The sequence below is a fragment of the Pelodiscus sinensis genome, chromosome 14, assembly GCF_049634645.1.
Source record: "Pelodiscus sinensis isolate JC-2024 chromosome 14, ASM4963464v1, whole genome shotgun sequence".
Taxonomy (NCBI): Eukaryota; Metazoa; Chordata; order Testudines; family Trionychidae; genus Pelodiscus; species Pelodiscus sinensis.
Window position 1 is genome coordinate 42,063,509 of NC_134724.1, and position 27,000 is coordinate 42,090,508.

Consider the following 27,000-nt stretch of genomic DNA (forward strand, 5'->3'; position numbering starts at 1 on the left):
GTGTAGGAGCATAAGCTTTCGTGGGCAAAGACCCACTTCGTCAGATGCATGCATCTGACGAAGTGGGTCTTTGCCCACGAAAGCTTATGCTCCTACACTTCAGTTAGTCTATAAGGTGCCACAGGACTCCACAGACATGCAGGTCTCCAGTATGTAACTATGCATCTTATGTGTTATCACTTATGTGTGAACTGTGGAATCAGACATTGAATGTTCCCTTTTGGATACATCCTACTTGTAAGCCTAATGACAGCTCCCTGATTTACTGTGTAACAGCTTGGAGAATCCTTTTCTCATGGAATTACATTTTCCTGTTTCCTCATGTTCTACAGTGCATATGCTAGAAAAAAGCATACAAGATATACAGATTGTATAAATGAAATTTCATCTTTTTCTAATAGTTAAGAGGTATATATTTAGAACTTCCAGCTTCCAGGCTAAGATGGGCTTCATTGTGACTAATGAATGACAAATGACTTGTAGACCTCATCTTTAGCGGTGGAGAGTGATTTCATGGTTTAAGTGGGGAAAAAAAGACTCCTCCCGGAATAAATGAGGTCTGTAAGAAAAATGAGTAATTGGGTGGTGAAATTCCTTTGTAGAAGAATGGCTACTTTAAAATCCACGACTGAGTGACCAGGCAGGTTAAAATGTTCCCCTACTGGTATATGTGTGTTACCATTCCTGATGTCTGAATTGTGTCCCTTTATCCTTTGTCGCAAAGACTGTCCGGTTTGGCCATTATACATGCTGGCACTTGAAGAAATATATCGCATTAGAGGATATGTGGTTAGGTCCTGTAATGATGTCACTTGTATAGATTTGTGGACAGAGTTAGCAACAGGATTGGTTTCAGATTAGTGTATTTGAGATGTGATGTGTGTCTGGAAAGTATTTGCTTCAGATTGGGGGGTTGTTTGTAGGTGAGGATTGGTCTGTGCCCCAAGGCCTGTGAGAGTGTGGGATTTTTTCCCAAGATAGATTGTAGATTGTTAATGATGCATTGGAGGGGTTTAAGCTGGGGGCTGTAGGTGAAGAACAGTGGTGGTCTGCTGTTTTTCTTGTTGGGCCTGTCTTGAAGTAGCTGACTTCTGGGCACTTGTCTTGCTCTGTCAATCTGTTTCCTCACTTCTTCATATGAATTCTGTAAAATTATTGCAATTTTTGATCTTGTAAGTAGATAAATGTATATGAACATAATTTTTATACAAGAGCCATTAACTTTTAACATCAGTCAGTGAATGAAAATGTTCTCTGCTCTGAAAGGTGGTGAAGTGATGAGGACATCATAGACGCATGGAGGGAAAGGGGAGAATGTGAAACCTGGGATAACTGGGGTAAGAGGTGTATCTTATGCATCTTCAGCATATGGATGCCTGATTTAATATGCCGGAGATTGAAAGTGGTGCTAGAAATGAAGCGATAAAATAAAGAGGGTAAAAAAAGGTAATGCTACTAGTAAGAACTATTATCAGTTAATTGGTAAGGATTTGTGGTCCTTAAAAAAAAAAAAAGGGGGGGGGGGGGAGGGAGCAGGTAATTACCTGTGCTGAAGAAGCCAGAAAAGTTGCAATGAAGTTGAACGCAGTCTTGAGTTCCTTTCTTTTATGTTAGCATTTACTTTAGAGATTCATATTTCTTCTCCAAATTTTCCAGAGTCTGAAACAGAGTTCATTGCAGTAAAATGTTTGAAATGAAAACAAGGAAGAAATAAGTTTAATTAATAATTTTGTTAGTTTTTAGAAAACCAGCATTATTGTCCAGTTAGCTGTCTGTCAATCAAACATGTTTTTAACACATTGGGATTGGTTTGGCTGAAACTTTATAGTAGGTTAATTGCTAAACCAGCACCTTAGTGTACCACTCATGTCTCTGTCTTTAGATCCTACTACACTATAATAAATTGATCTAATTATTAGCCACAGGACTTGATTACTGCCTACTTATATTTTATTTATGGATTTGCAGGTAATTCATTTTAGGCAGTAGATATACCTGTTTGAATAACAAATATATTTGCATCACATGACAGGTGTCGTGTGTGTTATTTAGTAAAACTGGATTTCTTCCATTTTTTTTCTGGAAGAAAATAGTGAAGTTTCTTTTGGAATGGGTAAAATCACAAAACCAGTGATAATTCCCATCCTTGGAAGAAGTGGGATATGTCCATGAAAGCTCATACCATCCACCTTTTTTGTTAGTCTCTTAGGGTGTGTCTAGACTACAGGGTTTTGTCGACAAAAGTGAACTTTTGTCAACAAAACTATACCTGCGTCCACACTGCCTTTGAGTTATGTTGACATAACGTCGACAAAACTCAGCAGTTTTGTCGATGTATGTAAACCTCATTCTATGAGGAATAACGACTTTTGTTGACAGAGTTCTGTCGATAGAAGGCATTATTGCATCTACACTGTCCTTTGGGTCCACACTGTTATGTCGACAAAGCGGCTTGCTTTGTTGACAGAACTGGATGTAGTCTAGACGCTCTTTGTCGACAGAAGCTTTGTCGACAGTATCTGTCGACAAAACTTCTGTTGACAAAACCCTGTAGTCTAGATGTACCCTCAAGGTGCTGCAGGACTGTTCATTGTTTTTTCAGTTACAGGCTAACATGGCTACCCCTCTAAATCCTTGACTCAAGAGTGAAGCATCATATTGATAGGCAAAGGGACATATTTCTTTAGTTTGCTGCCTGTAAAATATACTAAATCATGTCTAGATGGATCCTTGGTACATCCTTGCATAATATCTTGATCAGGAGGTTTTAGGTTCTGATTTTTTTAAGCATACTTACTTTGAATACTTTTTCCTTTGGAATAGATGAATGTAAGGATTTCATGGCATTTTCTATCCTAAACTGCATTTATGCAAGACTCATTATTGCTTGTGAAAAAGAGAATGTTTCTGTGAGGGAAACATTGCAGTATTTCATAGAGTGAAGAGTCCAAGAGTCCTAGGTACATCTACACTGGGGAGTTATTTCAAAATACCTCCACTTATTTCGAAATAACAAGGTGAGTTTCCACACTACTAAGCCTATTATTTTGAAATAAAGGGCTTGTTATTTCAAAATAATAACTCCTGCTTGTGAAGAGGAATAGCTTATTTCAAAATAGTTATTTTGGGAGTTATTATTTTGAAATAACTCCTTAGAGTAGATGATGCAACAGTAGACATAGCCTAGATGATGGCAAATGCTGGATAAAAGATAAGGATCAAAAAGTGCCCTCAGATATGTCTGTGAGACACCTGAGCTAAGGCACATGTGTTCCTGCACTTTACTAAAGCTATACCAGTGTAAAATGTGTTAAAATGTTATGCAAATCAGGTGCATGTGTGTTTAACAATTTCAGCTGGGGATTTTTGCATATTTATTTCCTTTCCTTTAATGTTCATTTCCACACTTAAAAATGTTTTACTTTTTTTCTCTCTACAATGTTGTTTGCTAATATGTAAAATGCAACTTGAGTGTAGACTAGCCAACTTCATTTAAAGGTAACTCAGTGTTTTGTCTGTTAATAAATAAAATACAGAAAACAGACTCTTAGATGAGCCATAATTCTCAGCCTTGGGATGCACTAGTTGCAAGTGCTAAAGCAGTTTCATAACAATGCTAATAATATACTCTGTTCTCATTATAAAGCTCCCTGTTATGACATATTTTCTATACAAATGCTTATCCCTTGGCTCCTAACTGTATTAAACCCCTTAAGTATCTATATTGCCAACGCCTGCTGTTTGAATGCAGGTGGAGGGAAATGTGGCCAGCTTTGTAAGTGCTCTTGTCAGGATTCATTGTTCTCAAACTTGCTATTAGAATGGCTAATGTGACAGTGTTTCTGTGACAAGCAGAATGTGGCCCTTATAAAACACAATGCCTGAGTGACCTATCCCAATCTTTTTGTGAACCCTCTGCCCTCCCCCAACACAAACAAGGTGATATGTCTTTAAATTTCTGTTATTTCATGTGCCTTCTCTAGCAACAGATCTCTGTCCTAAACCTGCAGAGTTAAATTTACCCAGAATGACAACTGTATACGCAGGGTTTAGTTACATAACAGCAGTTGCTGAGGTTCACATTGCACTAATCCAAATACACTGATAAAGCAGCACATGAAAAAGCTGTCTGCTTGCGGGGTAATTACATAGGTGATAGGATAATGTGCCTTTTAATTTTCCTTTTATATTGTTCAAACTATGCCCATTATCTTGGATTTTTTGCTGTCCAGTGATTTATTTAAGATTTTATTTGTTAGGCTTGCAGATGAGTGATATATAATTTGTTAATTTAATCTATCAGGTAAAAAAAAAACCCATGTCACAGTCTTCCTTGATTGTGCTGCAAGAGGAAAAACTGCATTTCCGCTTTTGTATGCTGTCGTGGGACTATTCTTAACATTGTTCATGTGGAGAAGTTTCTAAACAGCACTGGGAAGAGCACCCTGCACTAGAGCTTCAGGAAGTTGCATCTGGGTACTCAAAGTGATATAATCTATCAGGTATCCCATTATTAATTGGTTACGGCTCAAGTTTTTGAGGATCGTGCACTGGTCAATTCTGTTTGTGGGTGCACATGTTCCAATACCATGTGGGAATGTTTGCCACATTTCATCAGATAAAAAGGTTATTCCTCCAGATTTTCATTTGTTTAATTAGATGATGAGCTTTTCCTTCAGCTCCTGGTTCAATGAAACGTCCTAGAGCTCTACATGGCTGGGTTTGGGATGCAAGTTGAGGTTGGTTTGTCTGCTCTTCCCTGAGACTCACCCTTCTCCACTCCTGCATCCTTGCTGATTCTATGACTGCTTTTCTCACCCCAGTGATATCTTGATCTCTTCTTTGTGGTGGAGGTGGTTTTATTTGTTTCATCCCAGCGTTGTGCTTGGCACTTGTACAATAAGCAAAAATAAAGATCCATGCTATAAAGAGCTTGCAAACTGAAGGACTGTACCTTAGATGATCCCCAGTGAGCGATGTCTCTCGTCTCTGGCAGTATGCCCATGGTCTGCAGTGGGACCTGGCAGTGCTCCATTAGAATCTCTCATGCTCTAGCGCACAGCATACTGTTAGGCTAACTTAATAAGGAAAACCACAGAGTGTGAGAGAGAGAGAGCTGAGCACAACAGTGTCAGGGGCCCAGTGTAAAGTTGCAGGTAACTGTCATTGGCAGGACCTCCCATATTGGGCTTGCTAGGGGATAGGTCTTGGGTGTCATGAGGTGGAAGTCTAAAGAGGACGAGGGGTTGGAACTTAAAGCTGAGTTGAGGGACTAGTGGAATTTTCCATAAGTTTGACAGACTAACACAGACATAGACATGGATAGAAGTGTGCTAATACTTTGGAAAAGTTCATTGGCTATTGGTATTAATGCATATCTTCATATACCAAAGCGATATGGGGTGCTATGAATAAAGCAATGATGACCCTGCAGGCAAATTAGACACCGCAGAAAAATTTAAGTGAAATGACCAAAACAAGATCTGTTTGTTTAAATACAGTTTGCCAGCGCTGATAAGCGTAAATAATGGATATTAATGACTGAAAATCAAATGTTTAGGCATTTTATCAACATTGCTTGTGCTAACAAATCATGTGCACAGGACCTATAGCATGACATTGAGTTAAATAGACATGCATTGTTTTTGGATAGCATACATTGACATACTTACCCTGAACATATTATATGCTGACTTATGAGCTAACAGGCGTTTTCCACCTCTCCTTTAAATAGAGGCTTTTTTTATTTAGTGGTCAGTGAATGCAGAAAATATGAACACCACTTTCTCAGGTGAATGCTGTGAAGATGTACTCATAGCTGTTGGGAAATGTATTCATCCAAACCTTCTATTGTCTTGGTTCTACTTGTGTGAATATATAAGAACCCTTAAGTGAAACTCACCATTCAGAGCACTGAACTTGTATTCTCTCCTTGTGGTCCACCAAGGGATCCGCTTTAGTCTCCCAGCAAGCCAAACTGCCTAAACGGGTCAGTGTCTGCTCTTCGTTGTCCCTGTTGAAGATGATGATCAATGTAATCACAAGTTACCACATTGCTCTTTATAAGCAAGACTCTGATCCCCATATGCATGGTCCCCGGATTATGTGCAATCTAATAGAGATTCATATCACACCTATTTTCCCAAGAGAGGAACCTGTCCCTATAGAAGAGGAAGACTGAACTGGATTGTCAGTCATCCCAATTTGGCCATCCCCTCTAGTTCAAGAACTGCTACTTGGGGAGGGGTGGTGAAGCTCTAAATCTCTGTAGATGAGGTCAAGGTCACAAAACACAAGTTTCTGGACATTCTGCAGTGCACAAGATGGAGCCAGGTAGCGATCTTGGTGAATGAAGCAATGCTTTAAAACGTCATGAACCATATGGCATACACTGGCAACATGTGCCCCTGTTCCCAAAAGGGCCGAGAAGCACTTAGTCCTAGCCAAGGGATTCAAGTTTCTCTTTACTCACTCCCCACCAAACCCCCTTAGTTCAGGGTACAGAAATATCTAGGCAGGAATGCCCAAGAACCCCTTCCCTTCTGCTAGGGCATCCAAACATCTGGACCTGCTGCAGTGGAAGGTGTTTACACCCATTAATCTCTAGTTCAGGCCCTAGCTGCCACCTGGCTCCTACTGCATTTAAACTGCAGAGCCACAGCAGGGTTAGTTCCCTGGGGCGGGGTGAGTCGGAACTTAGCAGTCCCCACTCATGCTGCCCCTAGAGCTAAACCTGATGCGGCTCTGCCTTTTAACTGTAGTAAGAGCTAGGCGGCTTTTACTACATTTAAAAAGCAGAGGCTCAGTATTTAGGACCAGGTACAAGCTGGGATAGGCTGATTCCTGGCTCATGCCTCATGCCTCTACCTCCCCCCACCCTGCAGAGATGGTGCTGGGGGAACCGGCTTTTAAGCTGGCTCCCCCCCTGCTCCAGTTCCTGCTCCCCCACCTCTCTGCTTCTGATAGAGGCATCAAGGGGGTCAGGGGAAGCGACTAGTCGAGTAGTGATTTGGCTAATCACTTACATCCCTATTCTGAATATCTCCATTCTGGCTTTATCATTAAGCTTCTCTTCCCGCCTCTTCTAAAACCCTTCCGGTCCTCCTTTAGGGACTATTTTCATGAGGTGATCCTCCACCAGAAGGTAGAATCCTCCAATGGAGAGCAATAGAGCGGGTGTCGCTCCAACCTGAAAAGGGTTCTATTGAAAACGTTTCCTAATTGAAGAGCAGATGAAGATGCATTTGTGACCTGCAATGGTTTTTTTTTTTAAATTTGCAAACTAAAATTCTATATGGTTATGCTGGCACTGATAGTATCATCCCTGGAAAAGAGCACATGGTACGCAGCCCTTGTACTTATGTGTGGACATCCACCCTGCCCACTGAAAATTCCTCAGAGTAATGGTGGGGTCTTACCAGTCAGTAGAGAGTACATGGCCCCGAAAGGTCCAGACAATTCTGTTTTTTCAATCTCCTACAAATGTCTTCTCACCCACCTTATCAGCATTTGGTCCTTCCTAGATCTTTTGGCTCAAGAGAACGGCAAGTCAGGGTTCCAACCTAGATGGGTTTCATTTCAGAGCTTGTTATTTGTGTGGGCATTAAACCTGGAATGTTCTTGTTCTGAAGATGTATGAATCATTCTCAGTAGTATCTGAGCCACCCTTTGTACTACAATCAACATGCTCCATATCCTTCCTGTCAACAAAGGCTGCCTTCCTTGTTGTCATCACCTTGGCTGGAAGGATAGGTAAATTCAGGTCCTTTATATGCAATGTTGCCATAAAAACAAAGTCTCACCTTGTCTATACTCAGTGCTCACTCCTAAACTAGTTTCAGATTTTCATATAAAACTGTCAGTTCTCTTACCTGTATTTCTTCTGAAGCCTCATGTCTCTAGTGAGCTGAGGAGAATTCATTCCCTCAACATGTAATGAGCATTGGCGTTTTACTTGCAGAGAAATTAACTGATTAAAAAGTCATATATTGACTGTTCATTACTGTAGCAGAGAGATACTCAGATGAAATAACTTGACTTTGGACTCAAAGTGGACATCTGCTTGTGTACTCATCGATCCATTGACACCACTCCCACATGGAGAGAGGACTCACTCTAAAAGTGCACAAGAAGTCTGAGTGGCACTCATTCAAGAGGTACTCCTGCTTGATGATTGACAGCATCTGCTTGGAGTTCCATCCCCATATTAAAAAGTTATGTCTTGGTCCAAGAGTCCTCCATTGACCAATCATTTACGACTGCTGTTTTTACAAGTAGCGATACCACGTGTATCCTCACACCCTTCTCCTCCTTACATACCGCTTGTCTGTCATCCAGCATGGGAATACACAAAGACCAAACTCATAGACAAAAAGGGAAGTTATTTACCTTATTGCATCTGGAGTTCTTTGAGGTGTGTAGCTGCCATCTCTGTTCTGCTAGCTGTTTTCCGTCCCCTCTGCTTTGGATCATGACTAAATTTGCAGTAGAGAAAGAATTGAAGAGGAGGTTGTTCCATTCTGCCCCTCATTCCTCAAGTAAGAGCATGAGGAGATCATAGTGACGGGCATGGACCAACAGACATTGGTTTCAAAAATTCTCCAGTTCCAAAGAGCATGGAGTGCATGTGTATTCACAGTGTACTGCACATAGGGACCACACATTTCAAAGAACTCCACTTACAATAAGTCACCTTCACTTTTATTGTCTGTTCTCGGTGAGCACACATTTTCCTTCTCTTTGTATTAATAGACATTGCACACATGCAGAAATCAAGGTATCAATAGACTCTTTAGATTCTGTCCTTGATTCTTTTTTATGTTACCGAGATATCCAATAGGGATGTTAGCTATCATATAATTCAATAGTCATGTAATCACATGACATTTTAGTGGTTACACGACTATTTGATAGTCCCTGGGGGTGGGGCCGTCAACCAGTGCGCTCCCGGTCCCGCTCCCGGGGAGCCCCCTGCCATCCTGCAGTGCTCCCTCTGTATGAGAGGCAGCAGCATGGGGTACCAGCCAGGAGCTGGTCCATGAGGGGAGCCAGTTTAAAAACCAGCTTCCCATGCAGGTAGGCTGCCTGCTGCCCCGAGCTGCTGCTCCTGATACAGAAGCAGCAGTGTGGAGTAGCAGCAGCCCCTGTCCACAGGGGTCTGAGCTCCCCATGGACAGAGGCAGCAGCATGGGGGAAGAGGGGCAGCCTCTGTCTGCAGTGAGCCTGGGCCCAGCCCCGGCTCTTGCTGTGCTCCCCTCCTCTGTAGGAGGCAGCCGGCTGTGGGGGGGAGGTGTGTCTATGGGAGCCAATACACAAGACAGTTGGCTTGAAAGAGGCAGCAGCATGGAGATGGGGGCGGGAGGCAGGTGGATCTGGTGCTCGTGGGGAGCCGGCTTTTAAGTTAGTTCCTCCCTGGCACCAGCTTCCCAGGGGAGGGGCGAAGAGGGAAATGCGTGTAGTCAACAAGATTAACCAGTAAGCCTAGACTTAATTGATTAATCGTGTAGCTGTTTATACGATGACATCCCTAATTTCCAGTGATTCATGCCATTACTTGTGTTACATTCAATTTCATGCTGGAAGTCGCCCTTTTAGTCAATTTCATTATTACTAGTTCCAGTCATAGTCAGAACTTGGACTTAGGGGAATGTGACCGTGAAAAGTAATGGAAAAGGAAAAAAAGTAATCCAAACTATATGAAACTCATAAAAGATTTTGTTTAACTTTGGAGTATGATTTTTATTCATTTCTGTGTGTCCACTTCATTCAACGCTACATAATAGATTTACAGATACAGTAATGCTGGAGCAAATTTATAATGAGCAATTTGAACATGAAACCTCCCACATAATATAATAATATAAATACAAATCCAAAATGCATCAAGAGCAGAATCAAGAAATTAAATGATTTTTCTCTCAAAAAGAGGACAGGAAAACTGACAGGGGAAATAAGTGATAGCCTTACTTCCCCTTTGACAGCACGAGAGAGCTGTGATTCTCAAAGATATCACCTTTGGTTCTTCCAGAGGGTCTTGTATGTGCTTGGGTTTATTTTATTTATTTATTTTTATTTATTTAAAATATTTTACCCCACCTCTCTCTTTAAAATATTCGAGGTGGCTTACAAAAAATTTTAAAACACAATAAACAAATGCATATAAAGTAAAATATACATTTTACTTAGATATACATTATAAATGGCCCAAGACAGTGATTCTCATTGGGTGCATCTATAGTGCACCCAGAGCTTGAAATAAACTACGCAGTTAGAGCTACACGAATTGTGTAACTTACTTCGAGTCAATTTTGAAATTGCTTATTTTATAATTTGGTTCTGTCTGCACAGTGCCAAATTTAGAAATTATCCTCTATTCCAAAATGTCCCTTACTCCTTATGGAATGAGGTTTACAGGGATGTTGGAATAGTGAGCCCATTATTTTTGAAATGACGGGCTTGCTGTTAAGACATGGGATAGCTATTTTGGAATACCTCCGGTAATCTGAAATAGCGCTACAATGTAGATGTTGCTCTGGTGCCCTGAGTAGCATTGAGCACTCTGGAGGCATGTAGGGGAGATTTCTAAGGCACACAAAGACATACAACTTCCATTGACAACAAACTCCTGTTTAGGACTGTGAAACCACATCCTCCTAAATAAATGCATTTATTTCTGAGAATGGAATTGTGTGTAGCCAAATGTTGGAGATCTAAAATGTGGTGCCAGGACATTGCTGCAGTTTTTCTTTTCTGTTGTGTAGCTGAGCAAATAGAGCTAACGTTGGGAGTTTTGATTGTTTTTTGGCAAGGTGACCATCCTTACATTATCCTTATGAGGTACCACAATATGAAGTTACCAGTATAACTTATGTTGTTATAGCTGAAATAATAATACAGACTCTTGACTTGTGTATTGATGTTTCTTTGAGTTTTCAAGATTTCTGAAAACAAATATAATTTCTCTTTCTCTTTCTTCCCATTTGAAGATTAGTTTTCTTTAGGGTATCTCCTCATGCTGGCTGATCTGATAAAGCCAGCTTAATTAAAAACATTACCATTAGATCATATGAGTTAGAGCCATAGGGGTCCTTCTCCACTGGGAAATTATTTACTTCAGAACTTGAGAGGGCAGCCTTGACTGTCTTTGATTTAACATTGCAGCTTTAAAGCTTTCTACCAGATTAATATTTTTCCAAGCCCTTTATTGCAGGTGTAATCTCAGATAACCACATGATTTCTGAATTGTACAGCATGGATTGTAGAATGTTGTTCTGACTGGGCAGTTGTATTATATTGGAAACATAACTCTTTATTTTGGTAGTTTACCTCTGGACCATTCGCTTACATTCTCCTTTTAAATAAAATCCCCAATAGATTGATTGCAGGAATGATGCATGATCTTTTTTTATTAATGTAATTTTCCCTCGTTTTTTGAGGTGAATGGAGGGAACGAAGCAATTATCCTCTTCCATCTTACTGCCCAATTCCACATAAGGGCATTGATACAAAATATGCTGCATGCAGCTTAAGTATCCTACTGGAAAGGAGTGTTGTATTTGAGGTTGGGGAAGCTGGTCAGAACGTTGTATTGGAGTCATAGACCTTTGTGGCATTCTAGTGTGAGAGGGGATGCAGTGTGGTCTAGTGCCAAGGCTCTCAGACTGTGGTCCATGGTCTGTGATTTCCATTCACATGGTCTGTGGACAGTTCCCTCTAAGGTTCCAAAATTGGGAGGCTTTCTGTCTGAAAATTGACTGGTTCTAAGGGAAAAATGACATTGAAGAACATCTTGTCAGTCAGAAGCAACAATTTGAAGATTGCTTTTCAGTAAAAGCTGAACCAAACAACTGGATATGTAATTCTTTCAGATTTAAATTCAGCGAGCTGCCCTTTGGTTTGTCGAATTAGCACATGAGTGCTTGTTGGGATTTCTTGTGATGAAACATAATGGTCAGAATTTAAAAACACATTCCCTAATTGAGTTTTGGATTAAAAAAACTGGAGAGTTCCCCGAACTTGCAGATAAAGCAGTAGGGGTGGATTGATTTCAATGAAGGCAATTTAAATCATTGCTTTAAATCATGATGTAAATCACACACAAAAAACCATTGATTTAAATCAAGTTACCAAAAAAGCTCAGATTGATTGTGCTTGGAATTCAGGGGGTAGCTGTATTAGTCTGTTTCAGCAAAACCAGCAAGAAGTCCAGTGGCACTTTAGAGACTAATAGATTTATTAGGGTATTAGAACATGAGTTTTGTGAGCTACAACTCACTTCCTCAGATGCTGAAGAGAAAAACATTTAATTTTGGAAGTAAGCCCCATTGCACTCACTGGCACGCCTGGTAGGGTTTTTTTGTGGCGAAAACAAGTATAGAATGGGGTTCCCTTGGAAAAGCTGGAGTAAATTAGGGAATAAACTTGGCATCATCATTATGGTCTCTGGCCACAATCTTCCAAAATAAAGGGAACGTATAAAATAAAAAATTGACACTTAGTGGCAACTGGTAACTGTAGATTTCTCTTACTGAAACTTCTGTATTTTATACTTGATTGATAGATTCTAAACCTAGTTAACTAATTAACCAAACCATAAGGATTAGCTAAGCTAAACTTTTTTTTTTTTTACCTCTAGCAATATCCAACACAGCAGACAGCTTGGGAATTTACTTGTCAAATCATACTCATATTAAAAGGCATAGAGAGAGCCTTGAAGAACGATGCATTGCAAAGTGAATTATTTAAGTTACTAACCCGTCGATTCACTCAGCCATATCTACATCTTCATCCATGTCATTCCATTTTCTTCCAATAAGCAGTTTTCCTTATGATGTTTAATTCTTGCAGCTAGGCCATGCGTCTTCTTGCACTGCTTATATTTGACATGCCTTCTTTTTTTACCCAGGGAACAAATTTCTTTAAAATATTTCCTGCTAGGATCTCTTTTACACCCAGAAACCATGACAGTTTTTCTATGGCAAAAGCATAGGGGAATATAGAAAGCTCTGTGTGGGTGCTGAATAAAGTCTTTCCTTTTTCTTTCCAGTCTACTCTTCAGTTTCTTTCTATGCTTTCCTATATATTGTCTCTGTCTTTATAATGTCTTAACTAACTCTTCTCTTGTGTTAAACCAAGGTCCACCACCATATAAGCACAGAACAATAACAGTCCAGTTAACCTTTGTCTTTCTTCGCATATGTTACTTTTTAGTCAGCTGAGAAACAGAAATTGAAAGCCCAGAACTTTCAAGAAGCAAGAGCTAGTAGTTACGCTACACAAACTAGACCCATTGATTCATTTTTAGGAGACTGTAAGTGTACGTGTAGCATGGTTGTGATGAGATTGAATTATAACTCTTCATTTTAAAGGTAAGAGTGTGGCTGTTTAAAATATGAGTTGTGTGCTTTTATTGGTAGAACAAAAATCTTAATTATTATAGTGCATTTATACAAAGCACTCAGACCCTCAGCAATTTTCAGGTGGTCCGTAAAGATGTTTAAGAATCTCTGGCCTACTGAGTAGACACCAGACTCACAGTCAGGAAACCTGAGTTCTGTTCCCAGCTCTGATGCTAAACTGTCATGTCATTTTGGGCAAGTCATTTTAAATCAATGTCCTTGTTTCCTTTCTCTATCTTTTTCTTTGTTCAGACTGTAAGCTCTTTGGGACGGAGACTGTCTCTTACTTTGGCTAGCACAATCCCTGTTGTGTTGTGGTTGGGATCTCTATGAAGTACTTGGATACAAATAATAATGACACTATTGCATATCTTCTCAGAAATTACTTCAGCAGGAATTGATTCTTTCAAAATCTGTATGCACATTACACTTTGATCTCTTAGTGTGCGTTTCCAAAGATAAAAGGGGTTTTATTAAATTTGTTAGCTAACACAGTTTGTTGTAAACGGGGGAGGTTGTATTCTAACATGTATTATCCTGTTAAGTGAACCCATCCACCATCTAATGTGTTAAAATATAACTTGCACCCTCTGCTACTGTTATAAAATGTAGTTATTTTTAACCTACTTAGGATATATCATAAGAAACAGGGTGTTTCATGCATATCCAGAACTTTGACTAATATAATGGGCACAACTCACCTTTATTCTTTCTTTCCTTCCTCTTAAAAGGTGTAATTCACAGAATAGGGTTTTCTGGCAATAAGTAATATCTGATGCTAAGATTCTGATCATCTGAGTAAGACTGTATTTGGATATAATAATAATGGTAATTTCTGTTTCTTGAAGCATGCAATCTGATAAACTTACTTCCTACTTATATTATGTGCACAAAAATAAACGCTTTTTTCCTCAGAACTTTATTGTAAGGTGGGCAGTTGACACTGATTCCAGCTTCGAGACCAGATCCTGTTCACTTCACTCATGCATTCAGCTACATTAAAGTGAGAAATGTGAACAGGCTTTGTCCCCATAATCTTGTCTATTTTGCTCTCAAGGGATATGACAGCTGTAGCTCAAACTATGTTATTTTTCACGATGCTCCCTCCCTCATCATTAATATTCATGTGTACTTCCCCAGAGAGGCACCTGAAGTAACTTAGTCTTTTCAGCATACCATTAATATACAGGAACACTATAGACAGACATTTGGCTGTGTTCACTTTTCCTCACTCTTCCCTGGCTGGCCGCCTGTACATGTTGTGAAACAGCACAACCAAAATCTGGACAATTTATATTTTGGTGTTGATGGGATAGTCTCTCTTTCCCTGTCACTTCACATTAAGGACCTGCCACTAATAAAACTAATTAATAACTGTTGGCTCTGCACAGAAGAGTTGGACTCCCTAAAGCTGGCACTGTGCCACTACAGCTTCTGAAAGAAGTGCTTCATCTTAGTCAGAGACAGGATGAATATTTCTCCACACTTCTAATTGGACAAAGTGCCTTTCAAATTCCCTGCCGTTTCCAAGATAACAGGTAAGTAGGCTACAGACATACCAGAGAAGATCACCTCTTAGCCTGAGACAACCCATCCTGGACAATGATCCCTCGCTTTCACAGGCCTTGGGAGGTAGGCCGGTCGTTGCCCACAGACAACCCGCCAACCTGAAGCATATTCTCACCAGCAACTACACACCGCACCATAATAACTCGAACTCAGGAACCAATCCTTGCAACAAACCTCGGTGCCAACTCTGCCCACATATCTACACCAGCAACACCATCACAGGACCTAACCAGATCAGCCATACTGTCACTGGTACATTCTCCTGCACGTCTACCAATGTAATATATGCCATCATGTGCCAACAATGCCCCACTGCTATATACATCGGCCAAACTGGACAGTCGCTACTAAAAGAATCAGTGGACACAAATCTGATATTAGGAATGGCAACATACAAAAACCTGTAGGGGAACACTTCAATCTTCCTGGACACACAATTGCAGATCTAAAAGTAGCCATCCTGCAGCAAAAAAACTTCAGGACCAGACTTCAAAGAGAAACTGCTGAGCTACAGTTCATCTTTAAATTTGACACAATCAACTCTGGATTAAACAAAGACTGTGAATGGCTCGCTAACTACAAAAGCAGCTTCTGCTCTCTTGGAATTCACACCTCCAGATCAGCTGCTAGAAGTGGGCCTCATCCTCCTTGATTGGATCCACCTCGTCATCTCCAGCCTGATCCTGGCCTGCATATTTATACCTGCCTCTGGAAATTTCCACTACATGCATCTGACGAAGTGGGTCTTTGCCCACGAAAGCTTATGCTCCTACACTTCAGTTAGTCTATAAGGTGCCACAGGACTCCTCGTCGCTTTTATAAATATGCATGATCCTTCACTGGCAAAGATGGATTCTCCACCTGGCAGAACTGTCTGGGTATGTTAAGCTAAGAAACCTGGAAGAGATGATGATTGCTGGGATTGGAGTGCGGTGTGGCGAAGGATGACAATAGTAAGAATATCTGGTAGTTTAAGTGAGTAGAGTGAAATTTTGGGGGGCCTACAATTAATATAGAGGAGTACATTGTCTAGGCATTTGGCTCTGTTCACTTTGTCTCACTGCCCTCATCGTTCACAATGATATAGCTCCAGAGGGAGAAACTATCATGGTTCAGGTTCTAGAAAATACAGACAAGGCACATTTCAGTCTAATAATAATGGCTCTGTCTTCAGGAGGGAAAACATTGGCAAATACATGGAAAAACAGTCGTTCTGTAACACGCTTTCTATCCTTATTGTCAGGGTACGTCTAGACTACCGCGTTTTGTCGACGGAAGTTTTTTCGACAGATACTGTCGACAAAACTTCCGTCAACAAAGAGCGTCCAGACACATTGAGTTCTGTCGACAAAGCAAGCTGCTTTGTTGACAGAACTCCGTAGTCTGGACGCAACGTTACAGGCAATAACACCTTCTGTCGACAGAGTTCTGTCGACAGAAGGTGTTATGCCTCGTAAAATGAGGTATACCAGCGTCGACAAAACTGCTGAGTTCTGTCGACGTTATGTCGACAGAACTCAGCGGTAGTGTAGACGCTGGTATAGTTTTGTCGACAAAAGTCCACTTTTGTCGACAAAACTAGGTAGTCTAGACACACCCTCAGTGATGTGCTAACAGATGTGAAGCAGTTACATTCAAATTCTAATCTTTTATGCTGATGTAAGTCTGGAGTAATGACATGGCTTTAGGAAAGTTATTTAGGATTTTCATCAGTGTAACTGCAAGCAAAATGTGCTTCCTGGTCTAGTTGCCTAATAAACTTGTAAGGCCCAAATACTAAATGAACGAATGGACAGCAGAGATCCACACAGACACTCTAATGGTCCTGGAAAAGTAACCGCTGTGTTAAGTTCTATATCATGCTGTCAAAAGAAAATATGAGTCCCAAAATCCCAGCTATATTTCTTCCCTAGTCTCACTCCTCCAATACTCCTTCTTGACTTTATGCCTTAACGTTTTTCTATGGAGCAGCCAGTTGGCAGCCTCATGGGCCCAGAAAATATAGCTTTTCCCTGCATAAATAAGAGAGTGACTAGAATCATAACTGAGACTTCAGCTCCCGTCTTACTGAAGAAGCTTTCAAGCATTGTCATGTCTCTCGATTTAGTTAGGAATAAGGTCATAGATGAGGAAAAGCTCCCTTCTCGCCAACACAGTAGCATATCTTGCACTGAGCAGGCTGCTCCCAGCATTCTCTTCTGGACTTTAAATGGAGAGAAAATGCACACATGGGATGCTTTGGCCAGCACTCAGACTAGGAAGGGGTCTGACACTCACTGCCCTGTAATCTTGGGATGCCTTAATGCTGTGCTGCTGTGGCTCAGATGCCTGACACGTGTAGCCTGCCAACAAACATAGGGTCTTACTGTGGCTTCCCACGATGCCAGTGGCCATCCCAAGTTCCGAGTCTTCCCAAATCGATTTTCTGAGTTCTTAAGTACCATTCCTCTCTGATCTGTCAGACATGTAGATGTGACACCCGTTCCCCTGTTAGTAGTTCACTGTGGCATGCATGATCCTCGTACAGTTTGCACAGTGGAGACCTGCTTGATGTAAAAATAATCAGGGTTTATTTTAATAGAAAAATCACAGGTGAAATTATAAGGGAGAGCAAACATATGCACTAAATAAATATAAAGGAGCAAACTCAGGCTTTGCACTACCATATTAGATAAAATCCATTTTCTAACACACAGTTACTTCTTTTGAACAGTTTAAGGCTATGTCTACACTACAGAATGCATCCGCTGTGTCCATCCGCAGATATGCTCTTTCAGAAGCCCTGCAAAACTCATTTCATGAGGAAGAAGGAGTCTTCCAAAGGAGGTTTTTCTGAAATTTGGCCCACTGTAGACGAGCCAACTTTCAGAAAAGCCTCTTCCAAAAAAAGAATCTGCAAAAGATACGCACATTGCAGAGTGCAATTTGCAAACCTTTTTCCGAAAAAGAAGTGTAGTGTAGACGTAGTCTTACAGAGTATCCCCTCAGTATATAAGAGAATCCAAGTGTTCCTACCTAAAGGCTGTCCCTGAATTTCAGGCTGCCTTTCACTTAAACTGTTTAGACCTCTCTTGGGAGGTGTATTACCCTGTCTGATCACTCACTATGATGCTGTACCATGGAGCTGGTGTCTGCTTGTGTGGGTGTGCACGCATGTGCATAAACACACATGTACACATACATCCTATATACATATCTCATCATGATTTCAACAGCCTGTACTGTTCTCAACATAATAAAAAGACCTTCCTTGGCACACATAGGCTGTGTCTAGACTACATCTCTCTGTCAACAGAGAGGTATAGATTAGGCATGTCGAAATTGCTAATGAAGCAAGGATTTAATTATCTCGCACTTCATTAGCATAAACATGGCCGCTGCTTTTTTCGAAATGGAGCTTTTTTTTGAAAAAAATGGCAGTCTAGCTGTGGATCTACTGAAAATAGACCCTTTTTTGAAAAATCCTTTAAACCTCATTTTTTGAGGAATACAGGATCTTTCAAAAAAAGGTTTATTTTCGACAGATCCGCGTCTAGACTGCTGTTTTTTCCAGATAAGCTCAATTTTGAAAAAAGCAGTGGCCATGTTTATGCTAATAAATCCCTACTTCATTAGCAATTTCGACGTGCCTGATCTACATCTCTCTGTCGACAGAGAGGTGTAGTCTAGATGTACCCATATCATTGTAATATTGTGTATAATCGATTCAATTTCTTATTCCTTGAAATGCAAGGTCCCTGTTTAACCTCTGTACAATGTCGACCCCAATTGCCATGAGCAAGGGCAAGCAAGATTTGACTATATTTTCAGTGTGTATGATCAATATTTTGCCTCACATTTATTCTCTTGTCTTCTCGTTTTCCGCTTGGGGATTCCAGTTCTCTACAAAGATTTTTTTGTTTTCATTTCTAAATGGAACAAATAATAATTGTATTCATAGTAAAAATTAAATGGAGTTGCCTTTTCCACTAGGGAGCCTTCATGAACTGGTCTGGTTCAGGTTTTTCCAGGTAGTGATCAAACATCTCTGTCAGAGGGCAGGGGGGCTACCCCGCCTGGGTCTGTCAGTTCCTTCCCTGCCCGTGGCCCCGCTGGCCCAAGTACCCTCTCTGTGTTCCTCGCCACCCGTGTCGTCGACAGTCTGACACCGGAAATCCTCCGCCTCTCATCTGGCTTTTGGGCTAGGCAGCAGAGGAAGGTAAGGGGGTTCAGGCCCATCCTCACTCCGAGCCCCGACCCAGGGCCCTAAGGACTGGGACGGAGTCCCAGTTCTGGTTGGTGGGGGTTCCAAGCAGTAACGCACCAACCACCCGGGCTTTTACCCTGCCCTGTGTCGCTTCCTGTCTTCCTTGTGCCCGGCCCGTGGTTCAGGGTCACCCCTCTACTCTCCTCTCGGCGACCACATCTCCCAGCGGTGGTGCCTCTTTTAAACATCCTGCCGCCAGTGTGTCCAACGTGAAGGGGGGGGCCACGTCAGCGTTCTTGGCCAGTCCCCATCTCCTAGTCCCTGCTACCGCAGGCCCGGGCCGGCAGAGGCTAGAACGCCCATGCTAGAACGCCCATGCCGCGCCTCCCCCTTCCCCTCGGGTCCCGCCGGGCTCCGGCGCGGGGTGTAGGGCCCCCCAGCTGCGGCGGAGCAGGCAGAGCACTGCCGGGGCTGGCGCGGGGCAGCTACTTCTCCCCAGTATACCGGGGATGGCGCGGCAGAAGTGCGAGGTAACGGAGTGGCCCCGTCACAATCTCATTTGTTTAAAAAAAAGTATTATAACCAATGGCAATATAGTGTGTAAATAAATTAAAGCCAGAGTTGTGTGTTTGGTGCATTACTACTAGTCTCCCAATTCATCCAGCAAAGAAATAGGGAAACCTTTCTGTAAAGGTTGACATCAGGGGATTAATTGACAGCCATGGAGGACCTACAGGTGGCAGAGTGAACATCCAGGGAATTTCAGTACGCTGAACTACAGGAACTAGCAACTGGACTCGTGAAGCCAAAGGAGCTGTGGGAACCAGAGCATCAGTTGGACTTGGGATTTGTGCAGCCAGGGATTGATTTTGTTCACATTGAAATTTGATTAGTTTTTACAATGTATTGGATCATCCGAGTCTCTCTCTTTTTGTCCAAGTGCTTAATTCTAAAATTATCAATGTGTTTAAAAAAAATGTCAGGATGATGCCTGGCAAATTAAAAACCCTCTCTCAAGAAGAGTTCCTGAGTGTGGTGTGAGAGAGAAATATTTGTAGGAAATACACATTATTCTTCTCTGTGGACAATCATCAGCATCAAATGAAAATACAGGAATCATACTGAGTAATTCATCACTCGCTTCACTTTGCATTTCTGTTTAGAGGATTGGTAAGTTACAAAGTGTTCTGAAGTATTGCCCAATTACTATCCTGTATCGGCCCAGCTGGTGTGAACTGAAGGCTACCTAGTTTGCGCAAACATAGTTCTGTTTGAAATAAGGGTATGTTAATGCTAACTAAGCACCTGTTGGTCTGCAACAATTGGGCCTACTCAGTGTACTTATAGTGCAACACTACAATTCACACCCTCAGTGTCTAGACTTTGGGTGGGGAACCTTTTTTGGATTGGGGGCTGGTGACCCACAGCAAAATCAGTCTGGGGTGCCAGGGGCTGCAGGGAGGCAGTGTGGGGCTGGAGTGCCGGCATGGGCTCCCCAATGCTGGGGCAGGCCCTAAGACTTGGGAGCTACATCTGGCACCTGGGCCTTAAGTTTCCCACCCCTGGTCTAGACTGAGGCACCATATAGATAGAATCCTGCGCAGTTACAAAATATGTGTCCACATCTACAGCCGTAATTAGGGGGCTGGAGCACATGATCTATGAGAGGCTGAGGGATTTGGGTTTGTTTAGTCTGCAGAAGCGAAGAGTGAGGGGGGATTTGATAGCAGCCTTCAGCTTCCTGAAGGGAGGTTCCAAAGAGGATGGAGAAAGGCTGTTCTCAGTAGTGATGGATGGCAGAACAAGGAGCAATGGTCTCAAGTTGTGGTGGGAGAGGTCCAGGTTGGATATTAGGAAAAACTATTTCACTAGGAGGGTGGTGAAGCACTGGAATGGGTTACCTAGGGAAGTAGTGGAGTCTCCATCCCTAGAGGTTTTTCAATCTTGGCTTGACAAAGCCCTGGCCGGGTTGATTTAGTTGGGATTGATCCTGCTTTGGGTAGGGGGCTGGACTTGATGACCTCCTGAGCTCTCTTCCAGCTCTATGGTTCTGATATCTGCAAAACTGAGCTGCAGATACCTAATCCGCAGATGTGGGTATGTGAACAAGTAGTCGACTAAATGATGAACTTATAAACCTAGGCTTATGGGTTAATCTAGTAGACTACTCGCATTTCCCTCATATTCCTTGTTTCCTCTGTGTCTGGTGAGCAGGAGCCAGTTGCTGGGTAGAGCTGGCTCCGTGATGCTGCCTGCCCCCTTTTCCCGCCATGCTGCTGCTTCTGTCTGGGGCCAGGGATCGCTGCCGCGAAGCAGCTTCTGCCCTCAGTGAATCCTGGCTCGCCACAGGCAGAGGCTGCTTTGCGGCAGTAGCCCCTGCCTGCAAGGGGTCCGAGCTCCCTGTGGACAGGAGCTGCTGCCAGAGCAGCTGCTGTCTGCAGTGAGCCTGGGCAGCTGTGGACACAGGCTGCTTTCTGGAAGCCTCCCCTGACCAGCAGTCTCTTTCCACAGAGAATTTGGACCCCCTGCGTACAAGGGCTGCTGCCATCCCGCGCTACTGCCTCTTCATCACAGGCAGCAGCATGGGGCGACAAGCAAGCCAGTCTGTGAGGTGAGCTGGTTTTTAAACTGGGCGCTGGATACAAACCTTTGGTAGTTAATTTTGGTGTCTGAATGTCATGGCTTTGGCCAGTCTTTATTTGCTGTTCATAATTTTGATAATATTGTTTCATAGAGTTCTCTGTAAAGATACAAATCTGGCTGTACTGGCTGAGTCGTGCCTTTTTAATTTTCAAAGCTGCTTCCTATGTTTGATCAGAATCCATGAGTTGGAGTTTTTTCTGGTTTGGGGGTTTGTCGTTTGCAGTAAAACTGTCCTAGATGCATCTTGACTAACCGGAGATGCACTTTTCTGAACGTATATCTCAGAGTAGAAAAGCCTGAGTTAACATTGCAGCTGAATGACAGTGTCCTTGTGGGCATGGCACTACAATGCCATCTCTTATTAGGATCCCAGGAGACAGATATCAGGCACGTCTCTCACCAGAATTTTGAGTAGGGACTTTGGTATAGTTAATTCTTGAAATCTTGTTGCTTGAGAGTGATGATGTAAAGCTCATAAACTTGTATATCTGACTATTAGTCAAAAAATTATAGATTTCATATTCAGTCCTCATGAGCCTTTCAGAAGGTACAGTCTTTGGAAAAATTTCCATGTTTTTGTGCACCGAAGGGTCAGATCCTATTTGTTTTATTTCTGATAGTTTTACTGTGGCTACTCACATGAAGAAGACAGACAAAAATTGGCTTATATATAGTGAATCCTGTTGTAATGAATACCTGATAAAGAAACAATTATGAAAGACAGCTGTTCCAGTAAGCTGAAAGATGAAATGGAATAGAACATTAAATTGAAACATTTGTCTTTGTGTCGAGCATGTTATGCATTCTGTACATAACTGGAATATAGTTTAAAATCACCATGCCACTTTTATTTTTGATTGTAATTTTAATTTAAAATTAAAAGAAAATAAGTAATTAAAGCATAGCTCTCTTATTAAGATATGCCTGTTAAAGGCTGATCTTGTTTGTTGATAAACTAAAAAAAAACAACAAATGGCCTGGTAGCACTTTATAGACTAACAAAACATATAGATGGTATCATGAGCTTTTGTGGGCACAGCCTACTTCTTTAGTTTTTTTGTTGTTGAAACTATCGATTTTTGCATCTTTTCAGTGACTTCCTTTTGGCTTTCTTTTTGAGGCTTAAAAGTATTACTCAGTAATACTTATTTGAGACTAGGGCTGGATTAAGACCTTTTGAGGCCTTAATTATGGTGCCCCCAATATGTAATTCAAAATAAAAACAATACTATACCGTAAAATCTCATCTTTTTTTTTTGGTGCCCCTGCTTTGCTGGTGCCCTAAGCACGTGCTTAGTCTGCCTCTTGGGTAATCCAACCCTGTTTGAGACTCATTCATTATTTAAATTTATATTGAATTATAACATGGAGAGAAAATCAGAATCCAACACCATATTTTTTGCAGTTCACTCACTGGTTGATCAAGGAGCAGTATGAACTTTGATTCCTATATATAAGACTCCCTTTCAGCCTACGGTGCATTGTAGTGTTCATTCATCAAAGATAAAAGGATATGTCTATACTACAGTGTTATTTTGAAATAGTCAATTTGAAATAAGTTATTTCAAAATAACGTGTCTATAAACAAAATGCATTTCGAATTAGCGTTTTGCTATTTCGAAATAGTGCGTCCACACTGATTAGATGCTGAATCACATTTAAGGCCAGCTGAAACCAGTTCCAGCAGGGCATCAGGTCAGGAGTTGCTTTGTATGGCTGCTGTCTGAGGCTATCTGAGGCTTGTGCTTAAAGGGACCCTCCTGGACAGCCGGTTCTCAGCTTTCCCTGCTTGCTTGCCTACCTCGCTGAGGGACAGCAAAGCATTTTTGTCTCTGCTTGCTTTGGTTGCCCTCACTTGAGACCCCAGGCGCGCCGCGGCTGTCCCACTGCGGGCGGCCTCCGAGGCTTTGCTCGCCGTCTCCCTGGTCTGCTGGTCAAACCAGGGAGACGGGGACCTTTTCTTGCCCGGAGGACGCGGGCGGCGGGACCGCGGCTCGTCTGGGTGTCCCGCCGCTCCCATCCTCCGGGGCGAGAAAAGCCCCGTTCGTAACTGCGGATCCGACATACGTCGGATCCGCGTAACTCAGGGACTGCCTGTATTACCGCTCCCATTGCTCACGGATCACAGTTCTCGGCATCGGGAAGTGGTATCCTGGTCCGCACCATTTCCTGCTGCTCTCATTAGCTGAAAATAGCAATCCACTGCCAATGAGAACTGCAGTCATCTGATACTTGTGGAGGTGCAGGTAAATATTGCGGGCGGGGGGAGGCACCAAAGACTATTCCTGGCAGACTGCTGCCTTTTTATTACCCACTCCTGCATTACACCAACCTAACACCTGGTGTAGACACCAATGTGTTAATCGGATGGCTTTTCCCATGAGTATAGATACTGCTTCTCCCATCAATGTAATAGCATCCACATTGAAGAGCTACATCAGTGCAGCTTCACTGCAGATGCTTAAGGATAGACCTGCCCTGAGTCAGAATATCAGAACAGAGTGAGTCTGAGATGCAAGTTCTAAGTTGTGGTGGAACATTGAACTGAGGTGTATTTATATACTGATGAATTGGCTTGCATGTTTACATTTTTTCCCATTGCAATGTGGTGAGGCAGAGATTGTTTTAAAATAGCCAGTATGAGCAGATTGGACCTTCTGGGGATGTATCAGGGTCATTTGGAAGTACTGGTTTATATATGCTAAGAAATAGGCCTTTACCTATTTATTCCCCTTCATTCAGCACCGGTGAGGCCACATCTGGAGTATTGCATCCAGTTCTGGGCCCCCCCAGTATAGAAAGGATGTGGACGTATTGGAGAGGGTCCCGCGGAGGGCAGCCAAAATGAGTAGGGGGGCTGGAGCACATGACCTATGAGGAGAGGCTGAAGGATTTGGCCTTTTTCAGTCTGCAGAAGAGAAGAGTGAGGGGGGATTTGATAGCAGCCTTCAACTTCCTGAGGGTGATTCCAAAGAGGAGGGGAGAGAGGCTGTTCTCAGTAATGATGGCAGAACAAGGAGCAATGGTTTCAAGTTACGGTGCGGGAGGTCTAGGTTGGATATTAGGAAATACTATTTCAGTAATAGGGTGGGGAAGCACTGGAATGTGTTACCTAGGGAGGGGGTGGAATCTCCATCCCTAGAGGTTTTTAAGTCCCGGCTTGACAAAGCCCTGGCTGGGATGATTTAGTTGGGGTTGGTCCTGCTTTGGGTAGGGGGCTGGACTCGATGATCTCCTGAGGTCTCTTCCAGCCCTAGGATTCTATGATACCTGCTCTCAGTGAAGTCAATGGCAACATATGTTGGTTTCATTTAACTAGATTGTAAAAGCCTCATTTAGAGCTTTTATGAATGCAAAGGGACACTTTTCTGTTTGCAATTTCATGTAAGTTTGCACGAAAGTGCAAAAATGGTCTTTTAAAGTTCCTGAAAAAGAGTTGGTTTTATAAACACTTAGTTTAAAAGCAGTTTTTATAATTGGTCATTTGTTTTCCTGGTACTTTCGGTAACAGCTGATCCTTACACTCCTGCAGCAAGGGGGTAATAGAATTAATAGATACTGTTTTGTCATCTAGCATATGCCACAGTATTGTACAGAGCATAAAAATAATGTATTTTTTAAGGTAAGTCCCAGATGCTGAACATTTAGTTTCCTTGTCAGAACCTGGACTGACAGTACTGCTAGACGGCGGGGGGCGGGGGGGGTTAGAGGAACCAGAGGTATCCCTAACCCTCATTCTACAAGGAAGAGTATGAATTTCCAGGCCACCATTTAAGGGCTAGAATTTGATCTCAGTCCTCCAGATACAAAACCTTTTCCCTACCAAGTAAGTCACATGTTGATTATAAAGTATTTTTCTTGGTTTACTGATTCACTCTGAGGCCAGGGTATCTTTCTAACTTTCTATGTTTGTCATTTTGACATCTGTGATTACTGCCTTACTGAATTGTTTTATTTTAACCAGGAATTACTTAGGGTATGTCTACACTACAGCGCTAATTCAAACTAACTTAGTTCGAATTAGTTAATTCGAACTAAGCTAATTTGAACTAACGCATCCAGACTAAAAAACTAGTTCGAATTAGCGTTTTGCTAATTCGAACTAGCATGTCCACATTAAGTGGACCCTGAACCGAGGTTAAAGATGGCCGGAAGCAGTGCCGGCAGGGCATCAGATGAGGACTTAGAGCGTGGAGCTGCTGTCTCAGGCTAGCCGAGGGCTGTACTTAAAGGGACCCGACCCCCACCCCGGACAGACAGTTCTCAGGGGTGCACCGCTTGCAAAGCAGTCCTGGCTTGGAGTGCCCGGAGTGCCCACACTGGGCACATCACAGCACTCGGCCATCAGACCGGCTGCACTTGCCGCAGGCTGCCATCTGGGGAGAGGGGGCAATTGGGGGGCTGCAGGAGAGCTTCCACCCGCAGAGCCAGCCCAGTCCTCCCCATCGGGGACTCGTACCCCATTCCTCCCTCACCTCCTTCCACTTACCCTTCCGTAGCCCCCCTTCCTGATGTACAAAATAAAGAAAACGTGTGGTCAAAAATAGAATCTCTCTTTATTGAACAAAACTCGGGGAGACTGGGAAAAGGAGGTGGGAGAGGGGAAGAGAGAGGGTGGGAGAGGGGAGGGCAACTAAAATGATCAGAGGTTTGGAACAGGTCCCATCTGAAGAGAGGCTAAAGAGACTGGGACTTCTCAGCTTAGAAAAGAGGAGACTGAGGGGGGACAGGATAGAGGTCTATAAAAGCATGAGTGGGGTGGAGAGGGTGCATAAAGAAAAGTTCTTCATTAGTTCCCATAATTGAAGGACTAGAGGACACCAAAGGAAAGGAATGGGTAGCAGGCTTCAAACTAGTAACAGAAAGTTGTTCTTCACAAAGCAAAGAGTCAACCTGTGGAACTCCTTGCTGCAGGAGGCTGTGAAGGCTAGAACTAGAACAGAGTTTAAAGAGAAGTGAGATAAAGTGATGGAGGTTGGGTCCATGGAGTGGTGTTAGCCAGGGGGTAGGAGTGGTGTCCCTGCCCAAAGTTTGTGGAAGGCTGGAAAGGGATGGCACGAGACAAATGGCTTGGTCACTGTCTTTGGTCCATCCCCTCCAGGGTCCCTAGGGTTGGCCGCTGTCGGCAGACAGGCTACTGGGCTAGATGGACCTTTGGTCTGACCCAGTACGGCCATTGTAAGCTCAGGGCTTAGGATTGGGGGT

General features: G+C 42.5%; 1 protein-coding gene and 1 long non-coding RNA gene across 3 annotated transcripts in view; both read left to right on the forward strand.

Annotated features, from left to right (window-relative positions):
* RORA (RAR related orphan receptor A) overlaps positions 1-27,000 on the forward strand; it is a 552,151-nt gene that overhangs the window by 21,308 nt on the left and 503,843 nt on the right. The gene's annotated exons all lie outside the window — the stretch shown is intronic.
* The window catches only part of LOC142818362 (uncharacterized), a 118,061-nt gene continuing 107,407 nt past the window's right edge, over positions 16,347-27,000 (forward strand). The window contains exon 1 of the long non-coding RNA XR_012895850.1: positions 16,347-16,548. This is a non-coding gene — a long non-coding RNA (uncharacterized LOC142818362). The remainder of the gene's footprint in view (positions 16,549-27,000) is intronic.